General features: G+C 44.4%; 1 long non-coding RNA gene across 1 annotated transcript in view; it reads right to left on the bottom strand.

Moving 5' to 3' along the window:
- LOC149468041 (uncharacterized) overlaps positions 1-23,638 on the bottom strand; it is a 1,444,035-nt gene that overhangs the window by 1,388,477 nt on the left and 31,920 nt on the right. The gene's annotated exons all lie outside the window — the stretch shown is intronic.

Genomic DNA, 23,638 nt, shown 5'->3' on the forward strand with positions numbered 1-23,638 from the left:
GGGAGCATTGTTAAGACTAGTTAGGTTTTATTTATTTATTTCAGGTACTTATATAGCGCCGTCGATTTATGCAGCGCTTTACATATATATTGTGCATTCACATCGCTCTGTAACCCTCAAGGGGCGTACAATCTAAGGTCCCTAACTCACATTCATACATACAGTGGGGATCGAAAGTTTGGGCACCCCAGCTAAAAATGTGTATTAATGTGCATAAAGAAGCCAAGGAAAGATGGAAAAATCTCCAAAAGGCATCAAATTACAGATTAGACATTCTTATAATATGTCAACAAAAGTTAGATTTTATTTCCATCATTTACACTTTCAAAATAACAGAAAACAAAAAAATGGCGTCTGCAAAAGTTTGGGCCCCCTGCAGAATTTATAGCATGCACTGCCCCCTTGGCAAAGCTGAGACCTGCCAGTGTCATGGATAGTTCTCAATCATCGTCTGGGAAGACCAGATGATGTCAATCTCAAAGGTTTTAAATGCCCAGACTCATCTGACCTTGCCCCAACAATCAGCACCATGGGTTCTTCTAAGCAGTTGTCTAGAAAACTGAAACTGAAAATAGTTGACGCTCACAAAGCTGGAGAAGGCTATAAGAAGATAGCAAAGCGTTTTCAGATGTCAATATCCTCTGTTCGGAATATCATTAAGAAATGGCAGTCATCAGGAACAGTGGAAGTTAAAGCAAGATCTGGAAGACCAAGAAAAATATCAGACAGAACAGCTCGCAGGATTGTGAGAAAAACAATTCAAAACCCACGTTTGACTGCACGATCCCTCCAGAAAGATCTGGCAGACACTGGAGTTGTGGTACACTATTCCACTATAAAGAGATACTTGAACAAATATGGTCTTCATGGAAGAGTCATCAGAAGAAAACCTCTTCTACATCCTCACCACAAAAATCATCGTTTGAACTTTGCAAATGAACATATAGACAAGCCTGATGCATTTTGGAAACAAGTTCTGTGGACCGATGAGGTTAAAATTGAACTTTTTGGCCGGAATGAGCAAAGGTACATTTGGAGAAGAAGGGGCACAGAATTGAATGAAAAGAACCTCTGTCCAACTGTTAAGCATGGGGTTGGATCAATCATGCTTTGGGGTTGTGTTGCAGCCAGTGGCACAGGGAACATCTCACGAGCAAAAGGAAAAATGGATTCAATAAAATTTCAGCAAATTTTGGATAGTAACTTGATGCCATCTGTGAAAAAGCTGAAGTTAAAGAGAGGATGGGTTCTACAAATGGATAATGATCCTAAACACACCTCAAAATCCACGGGGGATTACATCAAGAGGCGTAAACTGAAGGTTTTGCCATGGCCTTCACAATCTCCTGACCTCAACATAATTGAAAATCTATGGATAGACCTTAAAAGAGCAGTGCGTGACAGACAGCCCAGAAATCTCAAAGAACTGGAAGACTTTTGTAAGGAAGAATGGGCAAAGATACCTCAAACAAGAATTGAAAGACTCTTGGCTGGCTACAAAAAGCGTTTACAAGCTGTGATACTTGCCAAAGGGGGCAGTACAAGATATTAACTCTGCAGGGTGCCCAAACTTTTGCAGACGCCATTTTTTTGTTTTCTGTTATTTTGAAAGTGTAAATGATGGAAATAAAATGTAACTTTTGTTGACATATTATAAGAATGTCTAATCTGTAATTTGATGCCTTTTGGAGATTTTTCCATCTTTCCTTGGCTTCTTTATGCACATTAATACAAATTTTTAGCTGGGGTGCCAAAACTTTCGATCCCCACTGTACATGTACTAGGGCCAATTTAGACAGGAGCCAATTCACCTACCAGCATGTCTTTTGAAGTGTGGGAGGAAACTGGAGTACCCGGAGGAAACTCACGCAGGCACAGGGAGAACATGCAAACTCCAGGCAGGTGGTGCCGTGGTTGGGATTCGAACCATGGACCCTAGTACTGCCAGGCGGAAGCGCTAACCATTTAGCCACTGTGCTGCCCCAGGTTTTAGCTGGAATTCTCCTTTAAATATACATCTGCTAATGCCACCACTTCAGGGAACATTTAAGTAAGATTATTAGAAAGAAAACGACACCGACAAACTCTTAAGAAATTTCATGCACATAGCAGTGAGCATATTACTTTTATTTGTATGGTAAATATGATGGCACACGTTGGAGAACACCCGCTGACAAGAACGCTTTAGGAATTGAAAGGATTCTCAGAACAATAACAAGCATGATGTACAGGCATTTTACTCCATACTATTGTTAATTCTTGACAACAGGTGCAACATAATAGCATATATATTCAAGACTGTGTCAAAGGATGTTAAGTGATCATCTCAGCAAGTTTTGTTTGCGAGAAAGGATAAACCTATCAGAATTTATTTAGCTAAATGCCACCAGTGGTGTAAGTATCTTTCTAAATCCGGGAATTTATTTACAGAAACCTCCATGTTTTCTTTAGGGAAGAAGAGAATTTCTTAAAATATAAATTCCTGTGTGGTCTCATCTGCTTTCAGTTAATTAAATGTACATCTTCCAGGCCCCAGATGTAAAATGTTGCACGCCTACCTGTGCAGCACCTGTGAAGGAAACAATAAATAAAGTTTGTGCAGTAATATAAAATGAATGGCCGCTGTCCATCTCATCTCACAAAAGTCATTTGAAAAAAAAAACCAACACTTTAATGGAATTGTTGTTTAAATGTTTTTACTGGCAAGTAGAACTGTTGTCTAAAAGGTCCAGCGGGGTGGGTGTGGCGGAGAGCAGCTTCATCTCTGAAGGAACTAAACAAAAAAGAAACTCCATCTAAAGTTTTATTTGCTTTTTCTCAGTTTTGTACAACGTGGGTGAAAGTTAACTTTCAATTTTTGGTTGCTGTGTGATCACCAACTTTCCAATATAGAAGTGGGGGAAGGAGTCCTCTTTTGGACGGGACTTTAACCTCCTGGCGGTATGATTATTTCAGATTTTTGGTGCTGAAAGCGGTACCATTATTTTGCATGGAAATATGTAGTTTTTTTTTATTGTAAAAAAAGATTTGGTTAAATTACAAGGTGCCAAAGGTAAATCTTTTTAAGTGCAATGTCACGGCACAATGTCACGATTCCTTTGGACCTTTCATAGCAGCATGCATGTTAACCTCCCTAGCGGTCTGATTATGTCAGTATTTCTGTGCTCAAAGCGGTACCATTATTTTGCATGGAAATATGTATTTTTTTTATTGTAGGCCTGTAATTTTTAGGAATAACTCACTGAAATCTGTCCGAACAAGAGTCTAGTAAACATCCCGGGTATGATAAAATTTGAAACACAAAATCATAAATTATAATTTAATAAATAATCATAAAAAATAATAATATAATAATAATAAATTTAATTCAATAATATAATCAAACCAAAAACACTGAAATGTGAAATAGAGCGCCAAGTTCGCACATCGCTGAGCTCAGTCGCAGAATCGCTTTCAGTGTCTGATGAGGAATTTCCCCCACGAATCATTATCCCTCAATTCTGTTCTCTAGCCGGTCTAAAACCGCTTTTGACCTAAAAGGACGCTTTTTGGACGCCATGGACGTTTCTCAGTTTCCAGGCAGAAAGAACAGTAAAAATGCAGGCAGGGCGCCGGACAAAGCACTCGGGACAAAATGTATGTGAAATGGTTTGAAACAGCAATGTTTTACTATGCAATAATTGTTTTGAAAAAAATGAAATTTTTTAAAATTTTCAAATTTGCCGCCGGTTCCAGCGCCCGTACGTCGCGACGTCACAGGGACCAGAACATGGAAGCCAGATGCCGGCATCAGCCGGAGGAGATGGCCGGGGATGCTGCAGGGGACGCATCGCGGGAGCGAAGGACAAGGTAAGCGCTGCAGTGAATCCCTGAGCAACGCCGCATGGTAAGCCCAAGTGTAGCTCGGGGTTACCACTTTTGGTACTGAAACTCTACCCTGAGCTACACTCGGGAATACCGCTAGGGAGGTTAATGGCACAATTTTCTTATATAGTAAATTTGAACAATTTCAAAAAGATTTTTTTTTTTTATAAAACAATATGCAGTTTTATTTTTACAATCTTAAAAAACAAACAGCCACAGCCATCAAGCGTGCCTCGTTGGATAGACTTGGTACATTGTTCCATAGCAGGTTGTTTTTTACATCCCGGTCCTGATCTTTATCAGGCCAACAATATTTTCTCACGCACATTTCTTGAGGTCATCGCTTCACACTCATACACTGTCCTATCAGTATCAGCCAGCAGGTAATCTTGCTGCCGATGCATTTGGGAGGGGCCCCTTCAGGAGGCGTTTGGGTGGTATTTATCCTTCACTGGTTTCCTTTTTTCTTTACTATTTTTTGTTCCATCATTTTTGCCTGAGATATATGAGAAGTCCTTGGCTGTGTTCATAGTTCATAGTTCTTAAAATTTTTGGTGGTTTTTACCTCACATGGAATCATACGTCATGCCTTCTTGAGCCCTTCTGAGGAAGAGATTTTTTGTTGATCTCGAAACGCGTCAAAGGCGAACCATGCATGATCCACGACTAGATTTGCAATACCATCTTTGATGACACCGCCGCAATATGTATTGTAGCTTTATGTTTGTTTTTTAACCACTTCAAGTCCGCACACTTTCCCCCCCTTCCAGTCCGGACACTTTCCCCCCCTTCCTGTCCAGGCCAATTTTCAGCTTTCAGAGCTATCACACTTTGAATGACAATTGCGCGGTCATGTAACACTGTACCCATATGAATTCTTTAGCATTTTTTTGAGACAGATAAAGCTTTATTTTGGTGGTATTTATTCATCACTGGGATTTTTATTTTTTTGCTATGTAAATGAAAAAGTCCAAAGATTTTGAACAAAGTGTTTTTGTTATAAAATTTTGCAAATAAATAATATTTCATCATAAATCTTGGCCAAAATGTATTCTTTTTAGTAAAAAAAAAATAAACCAGATTAGTTTATAACCAAAAATTAGCATTTAAAAAAGAAAATTTTTAAATTTTTATTTAATTTTCTTATTATTATTTATGGGGTTTTTTTTGTACATACTGTCACCCTAGCAGTAGAATGTCATGGTGACACTGTAGGGGGTGATGAAGATTTTTTTTTTTTTTACACTGATTGCTTTTACACCCATAAAGGCTGTAAAAGCAATCATTTTTCCTTCTCTCTGGCTGCATTCTTGCAGCCATTGAGAAATACTGTGCGAGCTGTGATTGGTCACAGCTTGTCACATGGTACAAGGCTGTTGTGAATAGCCCTGTACCATGTGACCTCTGTGATCATTCACAGATTTCACACGTAGTAAGCAATGATGTCAGAAGTGACATCTTGCTTACTGCTCTGCATGTGATCACTGATTGGCAAATCAGTGATCACATGATGAGGACCTCACACAGAGGTCCCGTACAACGATCGGTGTTCCACTGTGTCCGGAGGACACAGCAGGGACCGGATCGTGGTGCTGCGCGCTCCCAGGGAGCGAGCACAGTCCGAAATGGAGGGCATTGTTTATGAACGGCAAGCCGCCCCTGGACTGCCACCTGCCAGCCATTTATATAGAGCGGCCGGACGGCAAGTGGTTAAGATTGTAAAACTAAAACTGCATATTGTTTTAAAATCTTTATTGAAATTGTTCAAATTTACTATAGAATAAAATTGTGCCGTTAAAGTCCCGTCCAAGAGAGGACTCCTCCCCCCCTTGTATTCTTTAGGGATGTTGGCACCCTGTGTATTATATCCCTTCCTTTCCCCAACTTTCCAATATAGAGAATTCCTTTTACTTCTTGTTTCTGTGGTGTGCAAGATTTATCTTCACTTCCTGTCTGGTAAAATCATTGTCAACAGGACAGGAAGTGAGGAGAAACTATGAAGCCCCATATACAATGGAAGTGAAAGGAAAGATGAAGCCCATATGTAGTAGAAGTAAAAACCTAACAGGAGCTCTCACCATTCCTCACTCTCTCCAAAACAAAACAAAAAAATAGGTTAGATACATACTTTAGGCCCCTTTCACATGGAAGATGAGGTCCGCCTATGGACCAAATATATGCAAATACACCCGTGCTTGGAAACCAATAGTAGCAGCTTACACAATTTGTGGACAACAAATTACAATACACATATCAAATAATGTGCAGCTCTTTATATAAATACATAAACAAATAAAACGCTTAAAAATCTGAAAGTCCCAAAAGAAGAAAAGTTCAAGAAGTGTCTTAACCACCTCACAAAGTAAAAAGAGAGACTTGGTGATATCCATCTACACCTTCCACCGATAGTAAGCACACAAAGACCCTGACGATGGCACCATATGACGAAATACGTAGGGTGGAGTTACGGGACATGTGACGTCATCACGCTAAGTACCGAGAATATTTTGTTGTTGATTTGTTTGAGAGTTTGTGATATGCGTATCTGTTTTAATGCCACATGAGTGCATATTGCATTTAATAACTTTTGTGAGTTTTTATACTACATCATGAGGCTGTTCTTTTGCCTTTTATAAATAAAATATTTGTGGGAGCAGAATATGTGTGGAGTGAGTTCCAGGCTTCTAGAAAGGGCCCAGCTGAACCTGTGAGAGTGGATCAGATCTGGTGGACGCAGTAGAACTTTGGATATTTGCCTTAAGCCCTGTGTATCCCTATGGACCAGCGGGTGTAAACAGACTTGTGTCAGTTTATAAATTAGAAAAGGGTAGGGGCTCATAAATATACTATATCACCAAACGTATAGTTTCTGCCCAGCAACCAAAAAACATGCATACAAAAAAAGAACCGTGAAAAGAGATTATCTCATACTGAGGTGATGGTGAATCAGGGTATTTACCTTAATTGTCCACATTTATATTGTGTAATAAAGCATACTTTTTGGAACTACTTTGAGTATCACATTCTGTCCATAATTTAACCACTTTTTTGTGTCAGTTTATACCTACCTACCTCCAATCTGATCCGGCCTGGTAAAAAACACGGAAGGGGATCTGCTCCCTTCTGTCTAGGGGGATCAGAGGGCAGTCGGGTGTAAATTAACAGCGGATTCTGTTCACACCCGATTGCCCATATAGCATTGTGGGCTCTGTCCGTGTCCGCTCTGCATAAACTGAGCAGGCATGGACCATGGGCTCTGCTCTGCCCACAGATCCCCTGCTGATTCAGAACAGAGTGAAAGGGGCCTAACTCATACCTAAACGCTGTTCCAAATATTCAACAATTTAACCATTTCAATACCGGGCAATTTTACACCTTCCTGCCCAGGCCAGTTTTCAGGTTTCAGCGCTCTCACACTTTGAATGACAATTGCGCGGTCATACAACATTGTACCCAAACTAAAATGTTATCATTTTCTTCACACAACTAGAGCTTTCTTTTGGTGGTATTTAATCACCGCTGGGGTTTTTATTTTTTGCTAAATTAACAAAAAAAGACCAAAAATGTTGAAAAAAAACACGTTTTTCTTTGTTTCTGTTATAAAAGTTTACAAATAAAAAATTGTTCTTCATAAATTTAGGCCGAGATGTATTCTGCTACATGTCTTTGGTGAAAATAACCCAAATTAGGATTTATTATTTAGTTTGTAGGAAAGTTATAGAGTTCACAAACTATGGTGTAGATCTGAATATTGATCAATCCTGAAGTACTGACAGCCAATCTAATTTCGTGAGGTCCAAGAATATCAGAACAGTACAGATATCCCCCAAATGTCAGGACAGTACAGATATCCCCCAAATGTCAGGACGGTACAGATATCCCCCAAATGTCAGGACAGTACAGATATCCCCCAAATGTCAGAACAGTACCGATATCCCCCAAATGTCAGGACAGTACCGATATCCCCCAAATGTCAGGACAATACAGATATCCCCCAAATGTCAGGACGGTACAGATATCCCCCAAATGTCAGAACAGTACCGATATCCCCCAAATGTCAGGACAGTACAGATATCCCCCAAATGTCAGAACAGTACCGATATCCCCCAAATGTCAGGACAGTACAGATATCCCCCAAATGTCAGGACAGTACAGATATCCCCCAAATGTCAGAACGGTACAGATATCCCCCAAATGTCAGGACGGTACAGATATCCCCCAAATGTCAGGACAGTACAGATATCCCCCAAATGTCAGAACAGTACAGATATCCCCCAAATGTCAGGACAGTACAGATATCCCCCAAATGTCAGGACAGTACAGATATCCCCCAAATGTCAGGAGAGTACAGATATCCCCCAAATGTCAGGACAGTACAGATATCCCCCAAATGACCCCTTTTTGCAAAGTAGACAGTCCGACGTACTTCATAAGAGGCATGGCGAGTTTTTTGAAGTTGTATTTTCTTTGTCATATTTTTTCGGAAAATGAAAAAATTAAATTTTTTTTTTTTTTTTTTACATACTGTCACCAGTGCAGTACAGCGTCATCATATAACTGGCATGGCGGTGATCAGGGACACTGACTGGTGACAGTATGAAAAAAAATATATATATCTTTTATTTTTTTTTATTTTTTTTAAATATTTTTAATTTTTTTTACATTATTTTTTTTTTAATAAGATTTTTTTTCATATTTTACAATGACCAAAGTAGTACAATGTTACCATAGTAACATTGTACTACTTTGGGAAAGTGATCAGTATTTTGTTGTTTTTTTTTACACAATTTGTTTATAGCAAAGAATTACTTTGCTATAAGCAAGCATTTACCTGAATGACATCGATTCATTCAGGGTTTTTTTTTTTTTTTTTTGTGCTTAGCTGTGATTTGGCCACAGCTAATCACATTACATGTGCATGTGATTAGCTCTGACCATTCACAGCTAGGCACTAGTATACAATGGATGGCATGAAGGAAGCCATCCATTGTATACAACTGTCATGTGACCTGCTGTGATTGGTCACAGCAGGTCACATGGTACCGGCAACGGGGGCCGGTACTCAGATCTGTCATCGGCCGTGTCCGAGGTACACGGCCGGTGATAGATCGTGCCGCTGCGCGGCTCTGCAACCGTGCGAACTGCGCATGTGCGGGAGGATGCCAAATGGCATACACCCCGGAAAGCTAATGCATTTTTGCGGCCGCCAAACGGCTATGGGCCGGGTGGCTAATGGTTAAATCCAAAGTTCAGCCATATTTTCATATTTTTTTATTTCATTTTGGAAAGACTATAACCTCATCTTCCCCAACTTCCTGCCACTGTGCCACCCGTATAAAAGTAGGGGTGTGGTTGGCATCGGGGCAGGAAGGCCCAGCAGGAAAAAGCTAGGTCAGAAGTTCAAACCCTTTCTCACCATCAAAAATGGGCATATCTGTGTTGACAGGAAGCAGGGGAATCTACAATTGGCAACTAGGGCACCCTAGTGGGCATTTTCTTGTAAATGCAATCTCTTTGTTATTATTCTTCTTAATATACAGGAATTATATAGCACCAACAGTTTACGCAGCGCTGTACGACAGTACAATTACAATACAAATTAATAAAGAGGATTCAGAGGGCCCCTCTCGTTAGAGCTTACAATCTAAGAATATATGGTTTTCTTTTAAAAAATTTGGACCCAGAGGTTCTTCTGGGGTTCACTAGTGAGGACTATACTCCACGGAAAGGATGGGGGAGGGGGCAGAAGGGAAACATTAGAGTTGAATCCAGGGGCGGACTAACAACTTATGGGGCCCTCCGGGGCAATAGGGGATCATGGGGCCCCTGTGTCCTTGCCCAAACTAAAAAAAGCCTATGAAAAAGGTACCAGGGGCATCTCATGGGGCCCCCTACTGACCCTGGGCCCTCAGGCAGTGCCCCAGTTTCCAAATGGTCAGTCCGCCCCTGGTTGACTCACTACGGCAGCACAGTGGCTAAATGGTTAGCACTTCCGCCTGGCAGTACTCGGGTCATTGGTTTGAATCCCAACCACGGCAACACCTGCCTGGAGTTTGCATGTTCTCCCTGTGCCTGCGTGGGTTTCCTCCGGGTCCTCCAGTTTCTTCCCACACTCCAAAGACATGCTGGGAGGTTAATTGCCTTCTGTCTAAATTGGCCCTAGTATGTGTATGTATGAATGTGAGTTAGGGACCTTAGATTGTACACCACTTGAGGGTTAGGGACCTTAGATTGTACGCCCCTTGAGGGTTAGGGACCTTAGATTGTACACCCCTTGAGGGTTAGGGACCTTAGATTGTACACCCCTTGAGGGTTAGGGACCTTAGATTGTACGCCCCTTGAGGGTTAGGGACCTTAGATTGTACACCCCTTGAGGGTTAGGGACCTTAGATTGTACGCCCCTTGAGGGTTAGGGACCTTAGATTGTACGCCCCTTGAGGGTTAGGGACCTTAGATTGTACGCCCCTTGAGGGTTAGGGACTGATGTGAATGTACAATATATATGTAATGTGCTGCGTAAATTGACGGCGCTATATAAGTACCTGAAATAAATAAAACATAAATAACTAAAGGCAAATAGACTGTGCACTTTGCAGTTGCACTCGTTAAACAGCAGTTGCTCCAGAGCAGGGGCGGACTGACCATTTGGAAACTCGGGCACTGCTTGAGGGCCCGGGGTCAGTAGGGGGCCCCATGAGATGCCCCTGGTACCTTTTTCATAGGCTTTTTTGAGTTTGGGCAAGGACACAGGGGCCCCATGAGTTGTCAGTCCGCCCCTGCTCCAGAGCTTAGTAAATGAGAAGCTCTGCTGACTTCCACCATCCAGTCATGTGCAAGCAAAAATTTAGTTTTTTCATTTTCCGAGCACGTGATTGGGTATTCTTTGCAACGTGAACATTACCTCATTTACAAAACTCTGGAGCAACTGAAAAATGTAGTCTATTTGCCTTTAGTAAATCAACCCCTTAGTATTCTATAGTAAAATATGTACAGTAGATTTTTTATTATACAAAAAGTAGTCATGTATGTTTTGTATAGTTTGTAACATGCTGTGAAATCCAATAAAAAGAATTAAAAAAAGAAAAATTGAATTGAAAACCATGGGATTCTGGATGTTGAGCATTTTGGAGCTTCAAGCTAAAAATGCTCAGGTGTGAATTTGCCACAATGAAACCTGTACTGAGAAGAATACAGACGCTGCCAACATTCAGCTTTCAAGATGCTAGATGCCTGGAAGTCAAGCTGATCTAAAACGTGTAAATGGGAGGCGCTGGAGCCAGATTTGGTTAAATTACAAGGTGCCAAAGGTAAATCTTTTTAAGTGCAATGTCATGGCACAATGTCACGATTCCTTTGGACCTTTCATAGCAGCATGCATGTTAACCTCCCTAGCGGTCTGATTATGTCCATATTTCTGTGCTCAAAGCGGTACATTTTTTTGCATGGAAATATGTTGTTTTTGTTATTGTAGGCCTGTAATTTTTAGGAATAACTCGCTGAAATCTGTCCGAACAAGAGTCTAGTAAACATCCCGGGATGATAAAATTTGAAATATGAAATCATAAATTATAATTTAATAAATAATCATAAAAAATAATAATATAATAATAATAAATGTAATTCAATAATATAATCAAACCAAAAACACTGAAATTTGAAATAGAGCGCCAAGTTCGCACATCGCTGAGCAAAGTCGCAAAATCATTTCCCCCACAAATCATCAGTCAATTCTGCAAGTGGTTCTGATTTACTATCGCTGTTCTCTAGCCGGTCTAAAACCGCTTTTGACGCTTTTTGGACGCCATGGACGTTTCTCAGTTTCCAGGCAGAGAGAACAGTAAAAATGCAGGCAGGGCGCCAGACAAAGCACTCGGGACAAAATGTATGTGAAATGGTTTGATACAGGAATGTTATACTATGTGATTTTAGTGTATTGAGTGAATGTCACTTTTTGACATTTTCAAATTTCCCGCCAGTTCTGTCCCCGTACGTCCCGACGTCGCAGGGAACGGAACCCGGAAGACGGATGCCGGCATTGGCCGGAGGACATTGCCGGGGACACTACAGGAGGGACATCGCGGGAACGCAGGACAAGGTAAGTGCTGGAGGGATCCCGAAGCAACGCTGCAGTGTATTCCCGAGTGTAGCTGGGAGGGGAGGGGGGGTAGTGGAAGGCTCTCCCAGGTGGGGGGGTAGGGGTGTCGTTGGTCAATGTCAGGCTCTCTCCGCGGGAGGAGGGGGGTAGTGGAAGGCTCTCCCAGGTGGGGGGTAGGGGTGTCGTTGGTCAATGTCAGGCTCTCTTCGTGGGAGGGGAGGTAGAGGAAGGCTCTCCCAGGTGGGGGGTAGGGGTGTCGGTCAATGTCAGGCTCTTTCCACGGGAGGGGTAGTGGAAGGCTCTCCCAGGTGGGGGGTAGGGGTGTCGTTAGTCAATGTCAGGCTCTCTTGGCGGGAGGGGAGGTAGTGGAAGGCTCTCCCAGGTGGGGGGTAGGGGTGTCGTTGATCAATGTCAGGCTCTCTTCGTGGGAGGGGAGGTAGAGGAAGGCTCTCCCAGGTGGGGGGTAGGGGTGTCGGTCAATGTCAGGCTCTTTCCGCGGGAGGGGTAGTGGAAGGCTCTCCCAGGTGGGGGGGCAGGGGTGTCGTTGATCAATGTCAGGCTCTCTTCGTGGGAGGGGAGGTAGAGGAAGGCTCTCCCAGGTGGGGGGTAGGGGTGTCGGTCAATGTCAGGCTCTCTCCACGGGAAGGGGGGTAGTGGAAGGCTCTCCCAGGTGGGGGGTAGGGTTGTCGGTCAATGTCAGGCTCTCTCCACGGGAAGGGGGGTAGTGGAAGGCTCTCCCAGGTGGGGGGTAGGGGTGTCGTTGGTCAATGTCAGGCTCTCTCTGCGGGAGGGGGGGGGTAGTGGAAGGCTCTCCCAGGTGGGGAGTAGGGGTGTCGTTGGTCAATGTCAGTCTCTCTCCACGGGAAGGGGGGTAGTGGAAGGCTCTCCCAGGTGGGGGGTAGGGGGTGTCGTTGGTCAATGTCAGGCTCTCTTCGTGGGAGGGGAGGTAGAGGAAGGCTCTCCCAGGTGGGGGGTAGGGGTGTCGTTGGTCAATGTCAGGCTCTCTCCGCGGAAGAGGAGGTAGTGAAAGGCTCTCCCAGGTGGGGGGTAGGGGTGTCGTTGGTCAATGTCAGGCTCTTTCCGCGGGAGGAGGGAGGGGTAGTGGAAAGCTATCCCAGGTGGGGGGTAGTTGTGTCGTTAGTCAATGTCAGGCTCTCTCTGCGGGAGGGGTAGTGGAAGGCTCTCCCAGGTGGGGGGTAGGGGTGTCGTTGGTCAATGTCAGGCTCTCTCCACGGGAGGGGTAGTGGAAGGCTCTCCCAGGTGGGGGGTAGGGGTGTCGTTGGTCAATGTCAGGCTCTCTCCATGGGAGGAGGGTGGTAGTGGAAGGCTCTCCAAGGTGGGGGGTAGGGGTGTCGTTGGTCAATGTCAGGCTCTCTCCGCGGGAGGAGGGGGGTAGTGGAAAGCTCTCCCAGGTGGGGGGTAGGGGTGTCGTTGGTCAATGTCACGCTCTCTCCGCGGGAGGAGGGGGTTAGTGGAAGGCTCTCCCAGGTGGGGGGTAGGAGTGTACTTGGTCAATGTCACGCTCTCTCCGCGGAAGGAGGGGGTTAGTGGAAGGCTCTCCTAGGTGGGGGGTAGGGGTGTCATTGGTCAATGTCAGGCTCTCTCCACAGGAGGAGGGGGGTAGTGGAAGGCTCTCCCAGGTGGGGGGTAGGGGTGTCATTGGTCAATGTCAGTCTCTCTCCGCGAGAGGAGGGGGTTAGTGGAAGGCTCTCCCAGGTGGGGGGTAGGGGTATCATTGGTCAATGTCAGGCTCTCTCAGTGGGAAGAGAGGGGTAGTGGAAGGCTCTCCAAGGTGGGGGGTAGGGGTGTCGTTGGTCAATGTCAGGCTCTCTCCGCGGGAGGAGGGGGGTAGTGGAAAGCTCTCCCAGGTGGGGGGTAGGGGTGTCGTTGGTCAATGTCAGGCTCTCTCCGCGGGAGGAGGGGGTTAGTGGAAGGCTCTCCCAGGTGGGGGGTAGGAGTGTAGTTGGTCAATGTCACGCTCTCTCCGTGGGGGGTAGGGGTGTCGTTGGTCAATGTCAGGCTCTCTCCACAGGAGGAGGGGGGTAGTGGAAGGCTCTCCCAGGTGAGGGGTAGGGATGTCATTGGTCAATGTCAGGCTCTCTCCGCGAGAGCAGGGGGTTAGTGGAAGGCTCTCCCAGGTGGGGGGTAGGGGTATCATTGGTCAATGTCAGGCTCTCTCAGTGGGAGGAGAGGGGTAGTGGAAGGCTCTCCCAGGTGGGGGGTAGGGGTGTCGTTGGTCAATGTCAGGCTCTCACCACGGGAGGAGGGAGGTAGTGGAAGGCTGTCCCAGGTGGGTGGTAGGGGTGTCGATGGTCAATGTCAGGCTCTCTCCGTGGGAAGAGGGGGATTTTTCTATTGCCTAGGGCAGCATAAAACCTAAATACACCACTGCCTACAGACATGTCCAATCAGCTGCAACATCCTTATAAATGCATAAAAACAGAAGAGCAGACAAAGGTTGCAGTTTAAATCCAACGGAAAATTTCCTGACTTCCTTTCCAACCTAAATTTACACATTTCAAGCTCTAAGCGCTATAATAATTGCGCATTTAATAAACAGTATCATGGCCTGCTGGTATATGTTTGCATCTCTATAAGAGGTCGGCGTGGAGAGCCAGACAGTATGATTTCTGCAAAGTGTCTTTTATCTCTGCAGTTTCACTTTAAAACAGACTTGAAAATCAGCTTAGAGGTTATACAAGACATGTTTTTCTGTGTGCCAGCTGAGAGGAAAGGCATTTATTAAATGCAGAACCTACTAGCTCGGCGCCTTGTGAAGGATGCAAATTTGGGGGATAGGCAAAGCTAAAAGGGAGGCAGGCAATCCCTGTAATTCTGTATCGTGTCTATTGTGACGTTCACAGTGGGGGAAATTACATCGCCTACAGGCACTTTTGGTCTTTGAATGTAGAATTTTACTCAATGAACTATTTTTAAAACTGTTGTAAACTGCCGAGTCTCTGACTGAAAAGGTGAGCGGCGTAATGCGATAAAAGCTCAGCTGTTTTTTTTTTTTTTTTCCCCTTAATCCAAATGGATTGATTTCAATCGCTATCAAAGACTTGCCCTTAACACACCCAAAGGGGTTGAATGTGAAATTAGAAAGATATTTTTCTGTTATTTCATCCAGCAACAGCAAGAACCCGGATCGTCAGGAGTTTATGTAGAGCAAGGGCCTGCTTTGACGGGGCTGTTGTTTGCTAAAAGCGGGTTTTGCATTCCGATACAAGTCAATGCGAAGGTGAAACCCACATGAAGCAGGTCTAATGCAGGTCAGGTGGAGGTCAACTGCAGGTCAGATTCACCTGTCAATGAATTTTAAATGATCTTATGCAGGCTATACTTGGGTCAAATTCCGAACAAATTTTCTTTATAAACTCGGAAATTTCATGTGTTTTGTAATCCGATGGTGCCACCATTGATTTTATTATTATTATTATTATTATACAGGATTTATATAGCGCCAACAGTTTGCTCACCACTTTACATTATAGTAGGAGACAATACAGTTCAATACAAGAGGGATAGGAGGGCCCTGATCCTTGGAGCTTACAATCTAGGAGGGAGGGGTTAGTGGTACAAAAGGTAATAACTGTGGGGGATGGACTGGTTGGAAGAGTAGAGGATTCCAGTATTAGCAGGGGGCGGGATAGGCTTCCCTGAAGAGATAGGTTTTCAGTGATCGCCTAAAAGTGAGCAGAGTAGGCGATAGTCTGATAGATTGGGGTAGGGAGTTCCAGAGGATGTGGGAAGCCCTGGAGAAGTCCTGGAGACGAGCATGGAAGGAGGAGACAAGGGAGCTAGAGAGTAGGAGGTCTTGCGAGGAGCGGAGAGTACGGTTTGGGTGATATTTTGAGATAAGGACGGTGATGTAATTTGGGGCAGAGTTATAAATGACTTTATACGTCAGTGTTAGTGTTTTGAATTTTATCCGTTGGGCAACTGGAAGCCAGTGGAGAGATTGGCAGAGAGGGGTGGAGAACACTGAGTGGAGGTCAGTGGAGGGATTGGCAGAGAGGGGTGGAGGACACTGAGTGGAGGTCAGTGGAGGGATTGGCAGAGAGGGGTGCAGGACACTGAGTGGAGGCCAGTGGAGGGATTGGCAGAGAGGGGTGGAGGACACTGAGTGGAGGCCAGTGGAGGGATTAGCAGAGAGGGGTGGAGGACACTGAGTGGAGGGATTAGCAGAGAGGGGTGGAGGACACTGAGTGGAGGCCAGTGGAGGGATTGGCAGAGAGGGGTGGAGGACACTGAGTGGAGGCCAGTGGAGGGATTGGCAGAGAGGGGTGGAGGACACTGAGTGGAGGCCAGTGGAGGGATTGGCAGAGAGGGGTGGCAGATACAAAATGGTTAGTAAGGTGGATGAGTCTGGCAGCAGCATACATGATAGACTGAAGAGGGGATAGCCTGCGATGAGGTCGGCCAATGAGGAGGGAGTAACAATAGTCAAGGCGAGATATAACAGATATATTGAGTAAGTTGCTTAGTGGTTTCTGGGGTTAGGAACGGTCATATTTTGGAGATGTTGCGAGGTGAAGTCTACACGATTTTGTCAGCGATTGGATCTGGGGCTTTCGAAATTCAATGTTGCTACAGAAAATAATTTTTGTGGCCAAGAATTTTATATTTTAAAATTATAAATCGGTGTCCAAAACCAATACTCTCAATAATAGCCCGTGAAACTTATACTAAAAAGTCATCCCTTCACCCTTGAAAGTATAAATCAATATAATAAACCTTTTTAGTGTTCATAAACAGTGCAAAGCATAAAATCCCCCAAAATAAAGTCCATAAACACTTTTCCAATCTTTTGAAAAACACTGTATCAATATAGTGAACCTCTTTTGTGTCCATAAACAATAAAAAATTATAAAAATCACCCAAAAATAAAGACACCCCTTATGAGTAAGTCAAGGAAGTGATGAAACGCGTCAAGGGACGTGACGTTGGACGATACCCAGAGGACCGGAAGTAGCGGAGAGGCCATTTTTAGTGTGGGAAACACAGCCTGGTGTTCCTGGAAGCTGCTATAGGTTGGAGTCACGGGAATTTAATGCGATTATGAGATGTTTTAATGTAAGGAGATTTATTAAAAGCGTGGATTTTATACCTTCATACATTTTTGCACTATATGGCTTTGTTCTTTCTCTCTATGATTACTATGGAGCATAAGAAGGTGGCAGTAACGGAGTGAACATTTAAGACATCTGAAGGCATCCATGCGGATCTTGCTGGTGTATATCCCTTTCTGGATTCTGATACGTGTATAAAGCTTGCATACTTTTTGTATGTGGTAAGGGTATGTAATTCAGCCATTTAGAAGTGTACACTGAATGTCACGGAGAAGTGTATATAATAATAGTGCACAAAGTGTTTCTTGTGTGACTTGTGTGATTAGTGCACCAAATTATTAAGAAATACGCCTATTCCTAGCCCCAGAAACTACTAAGCAGCTAATCCACTCCCTCATCATATCACGACTCGATTACTGCAACTCCTCCCTCACTGGCCTGCCTCACCACAGGCTATCCCCACTTCAGTTGATCCTGAATACGGCAGCCAGACTCATCCACCTTACCAACCGCTCCATCTCCGCCACCCCCCTCTGCCAATCTCTCCACTGGCTTCCGATTGCCCAACGGATCAAATTCAAAATGCTAACATTGACGTTCAAAGCTGTCCATATTTCTGCCCCAAACTACATCATCGACCTAATATCCAAATACCATCCAAATTGCACTCTCCGCTCTTCACAAGACCTCCTTCTCTCTAGTTCCCTGGTCTCGTCCCATGCCTGCCTCCATGACTTCTCCAAGGCATCACCCATCCTCTGGAACTCCCTATTACAATCCATCAGACTATCTCCCACTCTCCTCTCCTTTAGGCGCACCCTAAAAACCCACCTGTTCAGGGAAGCCTACCCCACTGTCAAGGTCCTACCTTTTCCCAGAGGTTATGTTACTCCATGTGCTGGCATCCATCTTGGATTTCTGCTGAGCATGGTGGGAATCTTTTATGCCTTCAGGTCTCTGAGGTCCATCCCCCAGAGGGGTGTGGCTGATTACATAAAAGCCTGTGGTCCGTACATGCTCTTTGCACTTGTGTCTTGTTTCTTGGTGTTACTATAAACTCTGTTCTGACTCTCGTGACTCTCCTGGAATCTGACTCGGCTTGTGACTCGACTATTCTTTGTGTTCTCCTTTCTTCTGACCCTCTGTTGCTGAACCCGGCTCGTGACCTGTGATTCTCGTCTGCTGTCCTGTACCGTTTTGTCCCGTTGTTGTGGACCCGGCCTTCCTGACTACTCTATTGTCTTTTCCACCAGTTACATGCCATTGGCGGCGGCCATTACCGCAACTGAGGTGTCTCGGGGGCTGTGACCTGGTTCCTGGCTGCGTGAAGTCCATCCCCACAATCAGGGGCCCTGGTGAAGGGCAGCCTGGGACTTAGACTCCGCGCCCTGAGGTCTGTGGGTGGTGGTTGTCGTCAGCCAGTGCATTACATTGTTATTAGGCCTGCCTGTCCGTTCCTCAGCTCCTGACCTGACACCCACCCTCTGCTAACTGCCGATTTCCTCCAATCTTCCTACCACTCCATCCCCCACAGCTTTTCCTCCTGTACCACTCTCCCCTCCCTCCTAGATTGTAAGCTCCAAGGAGCAGGGCCCTCAAACCCCTCGTGTATCGCACTGTATTGTTATTGTACTGTCTCATGTATTGTCCCCCATTGTAATGTACAGCGCTGAGCGAACTGTTGGCGCTATAAATACTGTATAATAATAATTTATGTAATTATTTTAAGGATAATGCACTATTGAGTTTTCTTTTGCATTGAGGTGCACATCAATTATCAAAGTTATACAGAGTATTTTTTGGAAATTGCAGAAGGAAAATAATTTTCTATTCTTTCCAGGTCACAGCTTTATATTTCTTGCACGATTCTCCCATCATTAATTCGAAATTCGTTCGTTTTTCACAAAATGTCCAACATGCCCGATCACTCAAATTCGATGGTCACAAGAAAATCAAACATTTATGTGACCCACTAATGGTGCGAAATTCGAACCAAAATTCTTAGAAAAGATTTTCAAAAGAAAATTCTTTCAGAATTCGAACCGTGTATGGCTCGCTTTAGAATGGACTCAAACAGATGTTTTCAACCTAAGCTTGTCAACACAGGTCCTAATTCTGTTCTGTAAGCTCATTGATGTTTCGAAAATAAAATAAAAAATCCCAATGGCCTTGAGTTTGTTAAGGTGGACTTTGGCCTGCATGAATACATTTCCAACATCGCTGGTGAGATTAATTTTAAAAGAAATGATCTTTTCTTTTAAAAGTTGATCTTCAGACAAGTGATGGCACCTAGGTCTCAAGGTCTGCTTTCATTCTGGGAGAATGATACTGTTTTGCTGCATGCAAATATTAGAATTCTGTCAGGACCTGGTTTAGCTGCTGGTGGCACTATGCTTCCCAGAGCAGGTTGTGGTTCCAGTGTCCACCAGCAGGTGTCTCCCAGCAGCCAGCAGATCTTAGCAATCAGTCTCCACCAGACTAGAAGTGTACCAGCAGAGGAGGACCTATATACCCTCCCAGCAGCCAACAGATCTCAGCAATCAGTCTCCACCAGACTAGAAGTGTACCAGCAGAGGAGGACCTATATACCCTCCCAGCAGCCAGCAGATCTCAGCAATCAGTCTCCACCAGACTAGAAGTATACCAGCAGAGGAGGACCTATATACCCTCCCAGCAGCCAGCAGATCTCAGCAATCAGTATCCACCAGACTAGAAGTATACCAGCAGAGGAGGACCTATATACCCTCCCAGCAGCCAGCAGATCTCAGCAATCAGTCTCCACCAGACTAGAAGTATACCAGCAGAGGAGGACCTATATACCCTCCCAGCAGCCAGCAGATCTCAGCAATCAGTCTCCACCAGACTAGAAGTATACCAGCAAAGGAGGACCTAAATACCCTCCTAGAAGCCAGCATTAGATCAGGACTGCTTACTGAGTTCTGCTGGCTACTGGGAGACACCCGCTGGCAGATACCAGAATTACAACCTTCCACTCTGGTAAGCACAGTGCCACCTGCAGGTGAACCAGGTCCTGACAAATTCCCTCCATCTTCACTGTGATCTCTCTCTTCAGCAAGTCATAAATGAGGTCTGAAGAAGGAGCCTATTGAGCATGCTCCGAAATGCATTACCGCCCCCTTCACCTGCTACATCTGACTCTGCTCTCCAAGCTTCATTTTTGATGCACAGGCACATCCTGGTCTCTACTTCCTGATCCTATAGGCATAGTCTGCTGCTGGACGGCTGGATGTCCCACCTGGATCTAATTACCACACGATGAGTCTTTTCAACCGTTTATCTTGTAAGTGCAAATTTTCCATGGTTTACTGAATAAATTGTCAATACTGCACTTAGAGGTGCCTTCCTCTCTTTTTCCAGCAGAGGAGGACCTATATACCCTCCCAGCAGCCAGCAGATCTCAGCAATCAGTCTCCACCAGACTAGAAGAATACCAGCAGAGGAGGACCTATATACCCTCCCAGCAGCCAGCAGATCTCAGCAATCAGTCTCCACCAGACTAGAAGAATACCAGCAGAGGAGGACCTATATACCCTCCCATTAGAAACGGTCGTAACTTGGAGATGTTGCGGAGGTGAAGTCTACATGAGTTTGTCAGTGATTGGACCTGGGGCTGAAAGATACTTACTTAGGAAGAAGCAAAAATGCCAAACCAATATAGTCAATTTCTGGCTATTGGATATGTACATACCACAGGCAAGGCGTGTCTAAAGTCCCTTGACTATATTAGTTTGGCATTTTTGTAACTTACGTGGGATGATGTCCTCCAGTGATATAATATTCTTACATCAACTACTGCATTAATATCCCCTCTACTGCCATTATCTAGGAAGAAGCCTGAACAAAGATGCTGTTGGTCTTAAATAGAGAAAGAGAAGCATTGCCAGGGAAAAACTGTGACATCTGCATGCAGGGGCAAACGAAAATCCCCTAAATTTTTTCTCCCCCCCCACTGTAATCCCTTTATTTAGTACAGTATTGTGGTCTACCCTGCCCATCATTGCCGGGAAAATTGGCCGATCGGCAAAATCGGCCGTTTTTTTTCCAACTTCACCGATAAAAAAAATGTGCCAAAATCCCGAAAAACGGCCGACCAATTAACTCACTAACGGTGCGAAAATCGGACGATTTTCGACCCGTCTATGGCCTGCATTGGAGGGAGAAAACAGACTGAACGGCATGAGTTTGGTGTATTTTTACACTGGCTGGTCACAGATTAAATCGGGTTTTTTGGGGGATAAATGAAGCAGAATTGCACCATAGTTTTCACCAGGTATTTGCTTTACTTTCTCCTTTCCTTCAGCAAATGATGGTGTACCTCACTTGTCCCAATATGATTGCCAAAAAAAAAAATCTTCCCTTTCATTTGGAAGTCTGTCATCTTTATCTTTTAATAAACTGCAAAAAGGTTTCTCCGCAGCATTTTTCCTGCAATTACTAAACCATGTGATGCCATTTATCTGACCTTTCTTTCCCTTCTCTAGTACGGTGAGGTGCGTCTCGCAACTGCTATATGAGCAACGGCTATTTGCTCTTACTGCAGAATTGCATTGTGGGGTTTATTGTCAGAATTGAATATTAACAACAAGACAGAAGCCTAATGAGAAAACAAAAAAAAAAAAGTATTGGTAAATCTTCATCATTTACAATGTAGCGATCTAGGAAATGAAAAAAGGGGGGTAATGGAAAATGAATGCAAATTGAACTTTTAGCTATAAATTCAGACGTGAGAAGGGGCGGACTGACCATTTGGAAACTCGGGCACTGCCCGAGGGCCCGGGGTCAGTAGGGGGCCCCATGAGATGACCCTGGTACCTTTTTCATAGGCTTTTTTGAGTTTTGGCAAGGACACAGGGGCTCCATGATCCCCTATTGCCCGGGGGCCCCATGAGTTGTCAGTCCACCCCTGCTCTGGAGGAACCCTGGAGTTCCATGGATCCCTGCTTGAGAAACCCTGATTTAAAAGATAAGAGCCACCAAACACAACAAGGATTCGGCTAGCAGGGCAGCCAGGTGCATAGGATTAAAACCTGAACAGCAGGCAGTCAGAATTCAAGAGTCATTTTAAATTAAAAACGTTCATGTTTGACTTGAGTATACCTTTAAACCGCCAACAAATATCATAATCTCAAGGACAAAGCTATCAATATGTTGATTCTGCTTGGCATGCCTCATCCAGCACTTTACCATTTGATAGGTTTAGCTCGCTTTCTGTAAATTAGTTAGGACGTTACTTGGAAGTGGAGCGAGCTGGCAGCAACCTGAGACTCCAGAAAGTTAATATACAACTTTCCAAAAATAAAATATCCTACCGCTTAGCTGGTATACATATGAATTTTGAGATGATATGCTTACATAGAGGGCAAACAAGTTTCTCTTTTTGAGAAGTGCCAAGTTTCCATCGTCCAATGTTACCGCTGAAGGCAGGGGCACAATACTGGGGCGCAGTCTCATTTAACAACGGTTTGAAAACGGTGAATGCTCCAACTTAATTTTTTTTTGTTTTATATTTTAATTTCCTACCTTTTGGCTATGAAGAATATACATATAATAATCACAACTGTAATGTCACCAAATATACGTAATGACTGCCAGAGGAGTGGTTCTGCAGAGCTCTGTGTCCCATTTCCTCACATCTGAATAGCAGCTATGAAAGAAATGCATATCTCCTAGATTGTAAGCTCCCAGGATCAGGGCCCTCCTATCCCTCTTGTATTGATCTGTATTGTTGCTGTATTGTCTCCTGTTATATTGTAAAGAGCTGAGCAAACTGTTGGCGCCATAAATCATGTATAATAATAATAATAATATTGTTTAATTGGAACCCAGGTCTACATCTAACAACCAGTGATTCCTTTTTCTTCTGTCAGTCTAAGACTATGGTCTCCAAGCTGTGACCCTTTGCTTGACTTTATTTGGCCCTTGGGGTACTTTTCCTCCCACTTATACACCATTCCTCCAATTGACACCAACAGTGGGGCACAATTCCTGCTACTGACGTCAACAACAGGCACTATTCCTCCCAATGACACCAATGATAGGGCACTATTCCTCCCACTGATACCAATGATGGGGCACTATTCCTCCCAATGACACCAATGATGGAGCACTATTTCTCCCAATGACACCAATGATAGGGCACTATTCTACCCAATTACACCAATGATGGGGGCACTATTCTTTCCCCTGACACCAACGATGGGGCAAACTGCCCTACCCATCCAAGTCTCTGTGCTTTATTTTTTTGAGAAATCACTTTGCAACGATGGGGCAATATTCCTTCCACTGACACCGTGATGGGGCACTATTTCTCCCACTGACATCAACGATGGGGCAATATTCCTTCCACTGACACCAGTGATGGGGCACTATTTCTCCCACTGGCATCAACGATGGGGCACTATTCTTCCCAATGAAACGAACAATGGGACACTATTTTCCTGACTAACACCAACAATGGGGCACTATTCCTCCCACTGATACCAATGATGGGGCACTATTCCTCCCACTGACACCAATGATGGGGCACTATTCCTCCCACTGATACCAATGATGGGGCACTATTCCTCCCACTGACACCCACGATGGG

This window comes from Staurois parvus, unplaced genomic scaffold (genome assembly GCF_062004578.1).
Source record: "Staurois parvus isolate SC_StPar_1 unplaced genomic scaffold, SC_StPar_1.0 ptg000095l, whole genome shotgun sequence".
NCBI lineage: Eukaryota > Metazoa > Chordata > Amphibia > Anura > Ranidae > Staurois > Staurois parvus.